Raw genomic sequence first — 15,080 nt, forward strand, 5'->3', positions numbered from 1 at the left:
CTCCTTCTTTTCCAAAGGAGCAGGCTCTGATCTGCAGTTAACTAACCTCTCTGAGAGCTTTCAGTTGGAAAGTGAAGTAAGTATTAATGACCCGATCAGTTTGTGCATCTGGTCTTAGTTTTCTGTTGTGGTCGGGGTGCTTTTTCTTCTGTTTTTGGTTGGGGTTTTTTTTTGGTAGTGGGTTGTGGTTTTTGTGGGTTTTTTTTTGGGGGGGGGGGGGAAGGGGGAGGGGTTGTTTTGTTTTTCTTTCTGTTCTGTTCCTAGTTAGAGATTGTTGACCAATTAACTCTGCAGTTTCTTTCTCCTACCATTTCTATAGAAAAGTCCCACGCTGTCCTTCTGTCGCCCTCTCTTGAGGCTGGAATATGATCTGATTTCCAAGTGCCTCTCTGCTCTCCCTTCCTTCTACTCTACATTCAAATCATGTAGGAATAAAAGCAGCCTATCTGTTAATCCCAACTAAAATGCAAAACCTGCATGGGATAGACTGAAAGAGGATGTGTCTGTCCTGAGCCAGAGATACCACCTTGCAAGGAGAAGCACATAATAAAATATCTGTACTTTAAAACACGGATGTCATTAATACCTCCGCTGAGGTGCTCACTACGTAGTTGTGTAGTTCTGTTAAATCACAGAGCCAGATTCAAATTCATTTCTGCTTCAGTCTGGGATTTCCTTTTTGCAGACTGGCACATGTACCCAGTAAGTAACACATGCAAGAAGCGAGACCTCAGGGTCTACAGCAGCGGGTGTCATGTTCAGAGGAGGCACTGAGATGCACACACTTATGAAGTGGTGCACAACTCCCTACCACTCAGCAGAGGTGGAATTTAATTTCATTAAAAGCAGGGAGAGCAAGCCTTGTATTCGCACGGCTGGCAGCAGCCCTGCGTGCTTACCTCAGACCACCGTTTGCCTCTTCATCGGAGGAGAAGGTGCCGCTGCAGATGCTGCCAAAGGAGTGGCTGGGCTTCAGTTTGGCTTCCTCGCAGTCTGGCACAGGCTCTCTTTTCTTCCTCTTGCCAAAGAGCTTCTTGAAAGGCTGGAATTTGCCTGCTTTTTTCTTGTCTGCGGATTACAAGACAGACAGGCGCAGGGCTGAGGGACGCAGCTCGCAAGCATGAACCGTGGCAGCAGGTTCAAAGGAAGAATGAGGTCAAAGAGCAAGTCACCAGCCCAAAGCAGCCTGGCGCTTGCAATGTAAATGCAGGGCTGCAGCTTGCTGTTGACGCATCAGACTGACAAAGCAAAGGTAGGAGCACCAAAACATTGGCTCTTGGTTTTAAGGATCTGCTTGGAGGTATCAAAGCAGCTGAACATTTGGATGAAGAGAGAAGGTAATTTTGCAGGGGCATAAAATTACACTGAGGCTCATTTTTAGGCTTTATACCACACTTCTGAACTTTTCTCTTAAAGACGAGCACTGCTTTGATCACCTCGCTTTGGCAGGTACTGGATGCTCTGCTTTGCATTAAAAGCCATTGAAAATAGCCAGCCGTATTTTACTTACATAGCCTCATAACTAGACAAGTCAATTTAAAAATGAACAAAGAGAACAGGATAAAATTCTGTTGGTCAATGGGTTACTTCAATAAACACACAGCTTTATATCAGCCAGTCAATACATGTTTCTGACTGCTTTTCCCCAAGTAACTGAGGACAGAATTTGACCCGGCATTTCTTCCCTGAGACACTTACATTTTCAAAACTCCACCAAGAAAAGCACAGCAAAAGACAAAATGACATGAAGACAGGAACAAGAAATGGAAAAGTTAACCAGAATAAAACAAAACAAAACTTCTTTTTCCCCACCAAAGACTGAAGAAAATAAAGGCAGCTTCAAAGTACTTCCCCTACATCCACACATCCATTGAAAAGAAGTACCAAGAGTTTCTTGTTAAGCACTGCCAAGAAAGGGTTAATTTCTTGGGCCTGGAATGCACCAAAGATTTTCTAAACATCACAGCTGTCAAAGAGCTTCATTTTTTTTCTGACTTTACTTAATTTTGCATTGCATCTGCTAAAAACAAGCTTCTTTGTTGAGTTGTTTGGGGTATTTTTAAACCAGCTTTTAGCCTCCTGTCATAATCCAGTTTGAGAAGCATCATGCTATACTGGTGACAATCCCTATGGTGCTTTTCTCCCAGGCTGCATGCATGCACGCTGCCTCATCATGCTCTACTCTTCATATAAGCTGTTGCTCAGCAGAAAGCAGTGGTTTGGTTGCAAAATACAGAGGCTTCCACAGGAACATTTGACCAGGAAACATGAAACATCTTCTGTAGGGCAATAGTACTCTTCAATACCACATCAGGTTTTTCATTTCACTCTGCTATAACCGTGTACAGCAAAGCCACATCTGGGCAACACCCCTTTGTGGTTGCTGGAGGCAAAACTACAAGGTATTCAGAGAGAGAAAATGTGCCCAAACGTATCTGGCTACTTCCAGTGACAAGTGGTTCCCAAACTGGTGCCAGCGAGCCTCAGTTGAACCAGGTGTGGGATCAAACTTACACAAAGAGCAAAAAAGCCACTCTGTTGATCTATCTGCACCCAAGTATGGATGAAGTAGGAAATCTAGACTGAAATATAATCACAGAAGCAACAGACAGTAATTCAGCATTTCCTTTACAGATACACAAGAAATTTACACAGGTATCATTCTTCTCATTGAGCAGTCAGGATAGAGCATTTGTACAACTTCATTAAGACAACAAGGCATCCCAGTAGCACCATAAATAAAAAGTTGAATTATGAACCTCAGATTCATGCCCAGCAGTAGAATTTTTCCATCCAGAATTGCTGACCCACAATGAGCAGATGAGAAAAACAACTGAAGCAGCAGTTTTACCAGGGTAGAAGAGAAAGAGGTTCAGAAGTTTATTCTCCCTGTCCCCTAGCTCTGCTTTCCATAAGCTGACCAACTGACATCTCCAGCCAGGCCAACCGCTTGATCTTCAATTCTGACTTTAGAGAAACATATTCTTACACAAAACCCCTAACAGACAGGCAGGCAGTCATGCATAGAAAGAAATATATTATTGCTCTAGGCCACAGCTACTCCAACCCTTCACATGCCTCAGAGACTGCCAGCAAAAACTCATAAATCAAATGGTAGCACATACAGAGGAGAGAGCATCAGTACCAGACACAAGACTCAGTGAAAGAGCTGGTTTTCCACAGTTCCCACCTCGCCTGCTTCCTCGGCCTTCTTTGAGAGGGAAGGCTGTGTGATGCGTTTCTGTTGGTTAATGTAATTCACTGCATATATCAATTCAACTACAGCATTTTTAACGGAGGTTTTTCCTGTGTCATTCATCCACATTACCCTTGTCCCCTCCTCTTTTGGAGGCTTTCAGATATAACTGTGAATTACCTCATCAACTCTAAATCTACTGTACTGATTCACCAACTATGAATCTAGGTGTTGAACACATGAGACAGGTCAACACAGCTTTCATTTCATCAAAGTGGGTGAAAGCCAACACGGTTGTCTCCAGCCAAGATTTGTTTTTCTGCATGTGATTTAACATGTCCCTTAGCTGTTTCCCCACTCCATACCCCATCATCACAGTTGTCACATTACTAAGTGTGAATTCTTTAAATTAGGCTTCATGACTCATTGCAAAACCAACAAGCACCCTTCTCTGCACAGGCTGCACACACTATTCCCCATCCTGCCAGAGCAGAGATAAGGAGCAGCCTTCCCTTCCAGGCTTCTAAGGAGGCAAGGAATGACCGCTAAGGCAAAGTCTATTTATGTAAATTTTTCACAAGGTATTATGGAGGAAGGTGTGGGATGCTATCACCTACAGGGTAAAATGCTTTTTGTAACAGTAAGACAAGTACAAAAAGGAATCTAAACATTGGCAATGCAACAGACAATGCCCTGCACAAAAGCCTTTTCAGTCTCTAATGTGAGAGCTCAAACATGACTCATCCTTCCTGTCTATCTGAAAGAAAAAAATGGGATAGGAAAGGCTGAAGCTTGGGACATCCTATGCTGTTGACTTGTGTCAAGGACAATTGCTGAGATAGCCAGGAAACAAGTCTGCTTACACGGGCCATTTGGTTTTCTCCTTAATCACTGGAATGGGTATCCTGCAGATCCAGCCCCAGGAGAACAAGGGAAATCAGCAATTAGATCTTTTTTCCTGTCTGTTTGACAAGCCTCTCTTGTTCAAATCACAGTAAACAGTTAACAGCAAATCATTTTTAAATCACAAAAAACATGAGGTGTGAAGGCGACAGATAAACAAGGTTGGATAGCTAGCTAGAATAACACAGCACATATGGTAAATGCTCCCTTCTCAGCTTATTCCAGAAGAGCAGCAGAGCAGATTAGAATAATCTTTAACCTGTCATATAATTTGTCAGCTGCATGAAGACATGAAGTGCCTGACACAGAGCCAGTTATGCTGGAGAGCACTGGCATCACGGAGGCTGCACATGGTCCCTCCACTGCCAGTGACAGTGGAGAGACTGATAGGAGCACCTTCCCCTCTATCACACTCGATTTCACTCTAGGGTGCTCTCCAAGCAAGATGAAGGCAGGTGCAATGGGCTTTATTGCCGGTAAATCAGGCACAGCCTCCGGCAAAGTCTTAGCAACACACCAGCTGACAAGCCCCCATCAGATAGCTTGTAGTCAAACCGCTAAAATGTCGCCCAAATCCATTGGGACTCCTAGGCTGTGACGCCTTTCAAAAGCTGCACAGGGTCCTCAACACAAGCGCAGGTCAAATACAGATTTAACTACCTCTCTGGCAGAGGGAGGAGATTTAAATGATTGTAAAGAGCAAGCTGTGTATCCCAAATGAGAACAATGCAAGAGTGGGGCTGCAACATTGGATGGGGCAGAGGAGACGCCAATACTACTGCAATCACCTGAAAAAGTAATTTTCAAGCCAAGCAAGCTTCACATGAAAAATAAAGTCTTACACAGTCATAGAAGAGACAACTAAATGTGTAACAAGGTGTTGGTTCCTTGCAGCTTTACCTCTTGGCTGCGGTGCTGGGGGCACTCACAGTAGGATGGCTGAGAAAACTTGCAGGAAGAGATCTCTCCAAGCAGGGCTGACCAAGTAAATGAATCAGCTGGTGGGTAAAAGGTTATCGTTAAGGGGAAAAATAAACAAAAGCAGGATTTATAGTGGCTTTTAACAGTTGAAGTCATTGCAACCAAGATTTTTCAAACCTCAGGTTCGCAATGGGATTTGCAGAGATTTCACAGACATTTGTTCATTATGTGAAACGCAGCACCTGTCTGCAATACCTGTCTGTAGTATGAGATATTGCACAGAAGCTGTCTCCAAAATAATGTGTTCCTTGTTAGTGAATATAATGGCCATAAAATATGGTGTAATAGGCTAAATTAATGAGAATATGAATTATTAAAATGAATAGGAGTTTCTATAAAGAATTTAGAGAATGGAAATCCACATGCATGCACATTAAAAACTGCATGGCAGGGAGAGGGCAGGTGAGTTACTGGGCTGTGGGCACAGTACAGCAGCCAAAGCAAAAAGAGATCTGAAAAATACTCTTAAGAGGGTAACTTGACTGACAACTCTAATCACATCTCTAAAGCAGAAAAAGGCTGTTACGCTCTACATTGCCAGTATCAGTAATAAAAAAATCCACCTTGATTTTAAGCTAATAGTGTGCATATTCATGCACTTTTTAAAATAACTTGGGACAGCCACTACAACAAGGGCCCTGTTGAGCCCTGGGTTGGCCATGCACCTACACAAACTTCTCCATTTTCAGGTCCCCACTGAAAAAGCCTCCCTGCCTCCCCCCCTGCCCACTCTGTTCTCATAGGGCACCAAGCTTCCCTGTGCAAAACAGCATTGGCACTTGCCTCCAGCTTTCCCACCCACTCCACATCTCAGTGCAACCATTTCTGCGAGTCCCCAGAGCTGCTTGTTATCGCCAGTACACTGGCATTCAGAGCTGGAAGCGGCGCTCCCCAGAGAGGTGTCTCCACTCCTCCAGGAAACACAAACAAATTGGGAGCAATGAGGAGGAGGGCAGGCTCTGCTCTGCTTAGCAATGTTCCCATGGTTTAAAATAGGCGTGAGCTCCTGTACCTATCGAAGCTCATTAGATTTCACAGGGAAAGTTGGTTTCTGGACGTCTTCTGCCTCCATGACCTGCCCTTAGTCTATTGCCCTCTCTTCTATATGTAGCTAAAAAGAAAGCTGGGGTTGACAGATGGACATAGTCCAGATATACAAAGCAGTTACAACACTAAAGACGCTGAGGAAATATTTAAGATAATAACAAAGGGAATAAAGATCAACATTAAAAAAAGGACAAATGCTCACATTCAATATTGTAACTTCCCAGCAATGAGTTCGACTGTGTGAGACATTCAGTGATAGCCCATAACAATCGTAAAGCTGACAGTATGTAATAGCCCCACACTGACAGAGATAAGATAATATGACCAAAGATTAAATCAAATACTTGAGAAACATTAAATGAAAACAAGATCGAGAGGGGTCAAAGGCAACAAATTGGTGCAGCCACAACAGTCTCATGAAACAGCTAGGGAAAGCAAAGGGAAAATAGCATGCCAATGCTTGCCTGTTTTTTCCAAGAGTATCAAATGATCTTATAAGAGATACTATTTCTTGCAAACCTCGTCCCACAGAGCAGATGAGGTATTCTTGGATTACCTGATATAAAGTAGTAATACTACCTAAAGTATCCATAACACTGCAAGTACCAACCTTACTTTCCAGAAACATGTATTTTCCCTTGCCATCTGCAGAAGAAAAAACATTTCCATAAAAAACAGCCCTTTTTGTGACTTTCTGCCTCCCAAGTACTGTATCTTCTAAAGAAACCATATGTAGCAGAGCTACTCAGCTGTTAGGAAACATGTATGAATCAGCATAATAGAGTCTATTAATGTTCAAACACCATATAATATATTTTTATCATCCAGAGTAAGGAAAGAGCTGTTTCAACGTTTCTCTTGACACAACAAGGAAATAACAGGGAAAGCAAAAGCTTATTTTACACACTTCAAGGCAAAAGCACTTAACCTCTGTCGCCTGAGGGCTGGCACATTGGTCTTTCATGGCAAGGAAGATATGTTAATGAAGAGAAAAAGTAAAGAGGCGTTTTAAAACATCGAGATTACATTAAACAGCAAAACTTGAGATAAATAACTACTGCTCCTATCCACTTCTTCCATGTCATTTGCTCTGGCAAGAGTCTCACCTCCCTTTCTTTTCAAGCTCCTGTTTTCCTCTTTTTCCCACTTATAAATTAAAGCCTTCCCAGCCACCTTTTGTATTTCTGTGCCTGCTACTTTTATTAATTATCACAATTAGTGGCCCTAGAGGTTGGAGAGCCTCATGTTCCTCACCCAAATCTTTATTTTGGCACCAATATCCTGCCTTCATAATCCATCCTACTGCCAGCCTTTTGGATGGGGAAGACACTGCTCTGAAAAAAACAGCAAAATCTAGAGCAGGCAAGTCGCTTTGGGAATGTGTGTGATAGGCTGGGGATACTGGGGACTCCCAGCAGGGAAGACAGTAAGAGAAAGTCTGTAGAAACTTCAGCAGCAAACCTTATTGTGGCATGGAAGTTTCCCTCTTCCCAGCTTCAAGGAGGAAGCCCCAGGTACAGGTTACAAACTAGTGGCCAGGGGTTTTAAAACAACTTGGGGGACACATCCTGAGCATGGTGACAGCATCTAGTGGAGTTCATACATATAAGGACATTTACAAAAGGGTTAAGTAAATGCAGTAGATGTTACTGAGGTGCTGGGCTGCATTGCAGAACATATGGGATAAGATAAAACCTGCTTATAATAGCTCTGGGCTCAGTGATGCATGTGAGACTTTTAGAAAGGAAGAGACTGCAATAGCTTCTGATTCACCAACTAAACATTCAGCCATTATGTAACAGAAGGGAGAAAGTTTATTTTAGTAAGGAAAGACTTATCAACTCAAGTTATTCATGATGGAAGACCCTTTTGGTATGCTGGGTTTTATATGAGGTTTCCAGATCTGCATTAAACACTAAGGTCAATGCAGTAGAGAGATGTTGGCTCATTATTTCCTGCTCAAGAGAAAAACAAAACAAAACGTGGGATTCCCTTAGCAGATTCATCTCTTACATGAGACAATTCCTGTGTGAAAGCATTTAAAACCTGAACTACTGGCCAAGCTGCAGATGGAAGGATAAACTCCCAAAGGCAAAACGACCTGCCTGAGGCCCTGCCGCAGGAGCAGTCCAAAGTCCAAGGCATACAACCCAAACCAGCCAAACACCTCCCCACTGCCCCTCCCCAGCTGCTGGCAGTCATTTTTACCTCCTCAATGCTGGCACAAGCTGCTGGCAGGTGAGGATGCTGCACTCAAATCACTATTACTAAGATCATTCTTGGTACATCTTGCAGGGGACTTTGTTATGTGAATTGTTTTTTCCTGCCCCGCCAGCTCTAGAAACAAGTCCTGTATTGCACTGGTCAACACTTTTGGACCATGCCACTTCCCACTTTTTCCCCAGTGAGAGAAGGAGCATTTCATCCTCACAGAAACTATTGGCTTACCACAGAAAATGTTAATTTGCAGGAAGGCAATGTGAAACTTGTAGACCAAACCTCTTCAGTGATAAGGCACAAGCAGTAACAGCATGCTACTGACATCTATCGATAAGACAAAGTTGAGAAATATCCCGAGCTCAAGGGAGAGGCACATGAAAAACAACAAGGTGCTTGGTGACAGCCAGCATGGCTTCACTAAGGGGAAATCCTGCCTGACCAATTTGGTGGCCTTCTATGATGGGACTATAGAATTGATGGATAAGGGTAAAGCAGTTGATGTCATCTACGACTTGTGCAAAGCGTTTGACACTGTCCCACACCACATCCTTCTCTCTAAATTGGAGAGAAATCAATTTGATGGATGGACCACTCCGTGGATAAAGAACTGGCTGGACGGCCGCACACAAAGAGCTGTGGTCAATGGCTCGATGTCCGGCTGGAGACCGGTAACGAGTGGTGTCCCTCAGGGATCGGTGCTGGGACCGGTCTTGTTTAACATCTTCGTCGCTGACATGGACAGTGGGATTGAGTGCACCCTCAGCAAGTTTGCCGATGACACCAAGCTGTGCGGTCCGGTTGATACGCTGGAGGGAAGGGATGCCATCCAGAGGGACCTTGACACGCTTATGAGGTGGGCTGATGCCAACCTCATGAAGTTCAACCATGACAAGTGCAAGGTCCTACACCTGGATCGGAGCAATCCCAGGCACAGCTACAGACTTGGCAAAGAAGAGATTCAGAGCGGCCCTGCAGAGAAGGACTTGGGGGTGCTGGCTGTTGAGAAAATGAACATGAGCCGGCTTCAGTGTGCGCTCGCAGCCCAGAAAGCCAACCGTATCCTGGGCTGCATCAAAAGGAGCACGACCAGCAGGTCGAAGGAGGTGATCCTGCCCCTCTACTCTGCTCTCATGAGACCTCACCTGGAGTATTGTGTGCAGTTCTGGTGTCCTCAGCATAAAAAGGACATGGAACTGCTGGAACAAGTCCAGAGGAGGGCCACGAGGATGATCAGGGGACTGGAGCACCTCCCGTAGGAAGGCAGGCTGAGGAAGTTGGGGCTTTTCAGCCTGGAGAAGAGAAGGCTGCGTGGAGACCTCATAGCAGCCTTCCAGTACCTGAAGGGGGCCTATAGGGATGCTGGGGAGGGACTCTTCATCAGGGACTGTAGTAACAGGACAAGGGGTAACGGGTTCAAACTTAAACAGGGGAAGTTTAGATTGGATATAAGGAGGAAATTCTTTCCTGTTAGGGTGGTGAGGCACTGGAATCGGTTGCCCAGGGAGGTTGTGAGTGCTCCATCCCTGGCGGTGTTCAAGGCCAGGTTGGATGAAGCCTTGGGTGGGATGGTTTAGTGTGAGGTGTCCCTGCCCATGGCAGGGGGGTTGGAACTAGATGATCTTGAGGTCCTTTCCAACCCTAACTATTCTATGATTCTATGATTCTATGATTCTATGATTCTATGATTCTATGATTCTATGATTCTATGATTCTATGAGAGTCAGACTGCCATGCCAGAAAGACTGAAATAAGAGACAATGGTGAAGTATCATGTACAAACTCACTTGTTTAGGGCATATTGCTGAGGCATTCTTTTAATAATGCAGCCCCAATCAGCTAGAAATGGGTGAGCAGACAGACCTGGCCACAGCAGCTGTTCACAGGAGAATTATATGTCAGCACTGTGGTGCAGCTACAAAGAAATTAAATGTCATCCTATGGGCAGGGCTCCTAGAACTGGCAGGGGTTTCTACCTGAGCAAAGGGGTGGAGAGCCACGTGGCTAACAAATCACTGGGTGCTAATAAATCAAGGCTGAAAACAAGCAGGAACATCCAATACATTTTGGATATTTTTCCATCTTTTATACAGGAAAGAACAAACTAATACATTGCTGGTGTGTTCTGACACAAGAAATTCTTTCCTGAATGTCACATGAATAGCAGTCGTATTGGATAAAAATTTCTTGTCATGGTGCAAGATCAGATACAGTATTTCTACTTTTGCTGCCTAACACAAACTGAAAACAATAAAGACATACTGTGACATACAGCAGCTGGGAACACTAAAACTAGTAATTTATGGAGCACTTTCAAAGCATTGTCACTAATCAGAACAATGATAACCAATTCATGAAGAAAAACAGCAGATAAAAATTGGGCGAGTTTTATTCATTGTGACTGGCAAGTGTTAAAGAATGGCTTGAAGTGATTTTCTTTCAGTTTTCTACAGTTTCAGTCTAATATACTTTATATACAACATAAATATACTATACAATATATGTATACTTAATATACAACAACAAACATGGATGTTACCCTTGCGATTCAGATGCACTGATAACATATTTTAAATAGGTCAGATGAAATGAAGACAGTCAAATTTTCGTTTTGTCTTATGTCCCCGTAAGGGATGTCTGATTGCGAGAGAGGGATTGGAAACTATCCATATGCCTTCTGAGCAGCTCCATGTATCACAAGCAAAATTACCAGGTTGTATGAATTAAAAACAGATTAAAAAAAGTTCAGGCATACTTCTACATGTAACATAAAACAGGGTGAATAAACCAAAAATGATCACTTTATGCCTGTGTGTTGTCTTTTGAAGTTCTGAGAATTAAGTGATATAAAAAACCCTAGATTAAAAGGGGTCTTATCCCAAGCAGATTACCAACCACTGAAGCAGAAATATTATTTTAATAATTTCCTCATTGAATTTTATTGAGGTACAGCTGAACAGGAGGCAGTAAGTCCATCTCCCCTCCCCAGATTTAGAGGGTTGGAATGTCAAAACCATCTCTAAATTATGCAATGAGTCACAAAACCCCCATATTTGAGTGACCTGAGAGCCAAGTCAAATCTGAACTCGGGCTGAATGTGTCCAAAAGAACTAAAACACTTGTGATCATCTCTGATTTCACAGAATCAGGACCACGCTGCCACGGTTTACAGCTGGGTAGAAAAGTAAAGAAAATAAACTATTTCTTAAGAAAAGAGCTGCATAAATCATGGCATTCACAAATTCTCCAGCCAATTTTGGTAAAAAAGCACAGACCAAAGTGAATATTTGCATGATGCAAACCACAGGGGAGAGAAGTAGAGATCAGGGAAGGTTTCTGGTTTTGTTCAGATTTTTTCCTAAAGAAAACCAAACCACAACAACCTCATTCTGTTGGGCAAGGTGATCAGAAGGGATCCAACTGTCATATCACCAAAACATCATAGGAGATAACACTAGTCAGCAGCACAAGCGGAGGACCTGCTCTGTGTTCCCCTCCAAAGCCTGGAAAACGCCGTGCTCCTACAAGGAACCACTTCTTCTCCTGCAGCTCTGCAGAGCCAGACAAGGAGGACACTGTCACCTCCTCACTAGTCCTCCTCTGCCCTTCTGCACACTCTCCTTTCCCAACCACTGCACCAGGCTCACTTACTTCTGATAAACAAATGCTCTGCACAAACTGACATTAACTGTGGCCAGATTAAGAGTTGGGACAGCTGGCCTAAGTCTGTGAGATTGCCTATAGATCCAACCTCTTTTTCACTGTCTGTGCAGCTTTCACTACATACACAGGCCCAGATTATCCCCCTTAGGAAGAGCAGGCATTAAAAAATGAGATGTCCTCTATTCTGTTCAGGGACAAGATTTGTCCCCTGAACACGCAAACAAGAGACGGAGCCACAGATCCTCAGAATACTGAAATATGCCAGTCCTGGGTAGATCTTCACTGCAAGTCAGAAAGACTTTTCCTCTACTCAGTTTACAACTCCTCCTGCTCCTCCCCATCTTCAGCATCACAGCCTCACCTCTGTGCTGCACAGAGAACAGAATAATATTGCACTTTTACCTCTCCTGCTGACACAGTGTTATTCCAGTCCTCAGTGGATCTCCCTTCCGAGTGCCACAGATAGGTGGCCATTTCCACCTTTTCCTGAAATTGCCAACTTCTGCAACATAGATTACTGCCAGTTTAAGGATGAAATTGGTGTCTCAGTATTGACTTGAATGTGATCAAGAGAAAAGCTTCACTTGAGCCAACACTTAACCAACACTGTTACCAGCAATTTCAGTAATAATATTTTAGGTGATTAAAAAGACCACGGAGACAAAACCAGTATTAATCACTAATTATACTAGTATTGTGTTTCAAAGCATTTTACAGACCTTGACTAGTTGCTCCGTATTCATCACCTGTCCCCATATGGCAAGCAGGCAACAACATGCTGAGCCACAAAAGCAAACTCAAACAACTTCTTCACACATTAGAGTCAAAGACAGGAAGGGGAACTCATAGGTGCTCTCCCACATCCGCACCGAAGCCACTTGTGTTGCCTTCAGCACCCAGGCCAAGCGCTGACACAAGATGTGTGCGGGATATTTTTGTTACAGGAAGAGGACTCAAAGTCTTTGGGTTGAAGTTCTGGCCAATTTCTCAAATACTAGATCTGCTTTAGAAAACAAGCTTGAAACAGACTCAGTTCCTCATCTTGTCGTCAATGTAATAAAATATACAGAATAAGAAGATATTTCCTTGTGGCTATTTATTAAGAAAGAAAGAAAAAGTCTGAACACACAACAAAACCATTATGATTTGTATGTTTTCAGTGGAGCTCTTGCTGTTTGGAGACAGCTGAAGAATTGAGGTGATCATGGTTTCCCTTTGGTTTTCAGAATTAAAATAGAGAAACAGGACATCACTTGAAACACTGACTGAAAAACTCAGAGAAATCTGGTGAAATCTTACACCTTAGACTTCCCTTTAGATACCTAAGAAACAAACTGTTCTTGAATATTTTTCTCGGATCTTTGCAAAAACTAACAATATTCACTTCATAGAATACTCAAGTAGATGTATTTTGTCATTGAATTTATCTGGGTAACATTGAGTATATTTATTAACATCAAACTCTAATAAGTAGAAGCAGTGTTATTTAAATGTCAGCCTGGTAGATATATGCATGAACACCCAAATTAGAAATATTAAGAAAGGGCTTTATAAGATTTGTACGATCAAAACGGAAGAAAACCCAAGCTACTGTGATGCTAACTGAAATCTCCCCCTACCCATTCTATTTTATGATAGAACAAAACTAATTACTCATGAACAGGCAAATTTGAAGAGGAGGAGAAGCAGCCATAAAGAGATGATACTCGAGCGCTTATAAACCTGACCATTTTTAAAATGTCTAGAATAATGAAAATATAAAAAGGCTTTTTGCACAAATGAACTCTTTCTATCCCTGAACTAGGCCAACCAGACATTTCCTTATAAAACATCTTCTTCCCTCTAGACAGTGGGAATAAAGAGAAAAAAATATTTCCTATTTTCATGCTCTTTCAGTTCCAGGCAATGATTTGCCAGACCAGGATGTGAGTGATCATGCTAATCACACACCATCTCACTGTGCTGAGATTACAAAGTATTATCACCACTGAGCTGGTGAAATACATCACATTTAGCCAGACATGATGGACATGATTAAACTTCACTGAGGAAGGAGACACCGTTTTCTCTCCAACATCACCTGCCCACACTGTAATTTATTTACCATTTACAATGTCCCAGAACAAAACAGAATGGAGGAGACTCAGGTGGCCAGGCGCACCATAGGATTTCCTGGGCTATGGTTAAACATAACTACTGCCAAGGGAAATGAGTGCACCGTAGATTCTAGAATATGTCATCAACATGGACCCTCAATGAAAAATGTCCAAGTATGTAGTTTATAAGCCTTGGAAGGATAGTGGGAGCGCAGGTTGTGTCTGTTGTACTCTGAGGAGCTACAGCAGCCATGAAATCCCAGAGGACCAGCCAAGCACAAAGTCTCCTGATGCAGCATCGTTCCAGGAAATGTCACTTGTACAGGGTGCCTTCCGGCAGAACAGGTACCCTCCAGCTGTTCCATACAGTGACAAGAGTAAGAAACAGACATTCTGCTCACAGTTCTGATTAATGTCAGGGACTGACTGTCAAGCATGGATGGAAGCACGAACCCATGTCAGCAGCTCTGAACACTTGTTTCCCAGGTGCTGAAGCAGATTTTCGATCCCCTCGCAAGCAACTTGGTACAGGAACTGGTACCCTGCCCACCCAGTTAAGGGAAGTTCACAGTGAGATTCTGGAGAACCCCATGCTGATGAAACTGTGTTCAGCTCCCTTCCCTTTTTCCTTTCCTGTCACCCTGCATACACACCCTTTCACCCAGTATCTCTGCTCCACTTGTAAATCTCAAGGCACAAAAGCAATCACTGTAAAAGAATTTGCAGCAAACAAAGGTGAGAAAGGGGTGGGGGCAGAGGAGAGAGGTGAGTACTCATCTAGTTTTACCTTTTTTACTTGCCTTTTACCTATTCTTGATTTATCTAGATTACAAGTGTTCAGTAGCTGAAACAGTATTATTCCATTTCTATAAATATCACCCAGGGTTACAGCAGCACAGGCAATATTGAGAGAACTGTAACAGTACAAACATAACAAACAAGCCAAAAGAAGAGCTTATAAAAGCAATCAGTTTCCA

General features: G+C 43.0%; 1 protein-coding gene across 1 annotated transcript in view; it reads right to left on the bottom strand.

Annotated features, from left to right (window-relative positions):
- CRACD (capping protein inhibiting regulator of actin dynamics) overlaps positions 1 to 1,064 on the bottom strand; it is a 39,143-nt gene extending 38,079 nt beyond the window's left edge. The window contains exon 1 of the mRNA XM_065696911.1: positions 900 to 1,064. The gene's annotated coding sequence lies outside the window, so the exon portion shown is untranslated. The remainder of the gene's footprint in view (positions 1 to 899) is intronic.
- Positions 1,065 to 15,080: the final 14,016 nt, after the last annotated feature.

Source organism: Lathamus discolor, chromosome 1 (genome assembly GCF_037157495.1).
Source record: "Lathamus discolor isolate bLatDis1 chromosome 1, bLatDis1.hap1, whole genome shotgun sequence".
Lineage (NCBI taxonomy): Eukaryota > Metazoa > Chordata > Aves > Psittaciformes > Psittacidae > Lathamus > Lathamus discolor.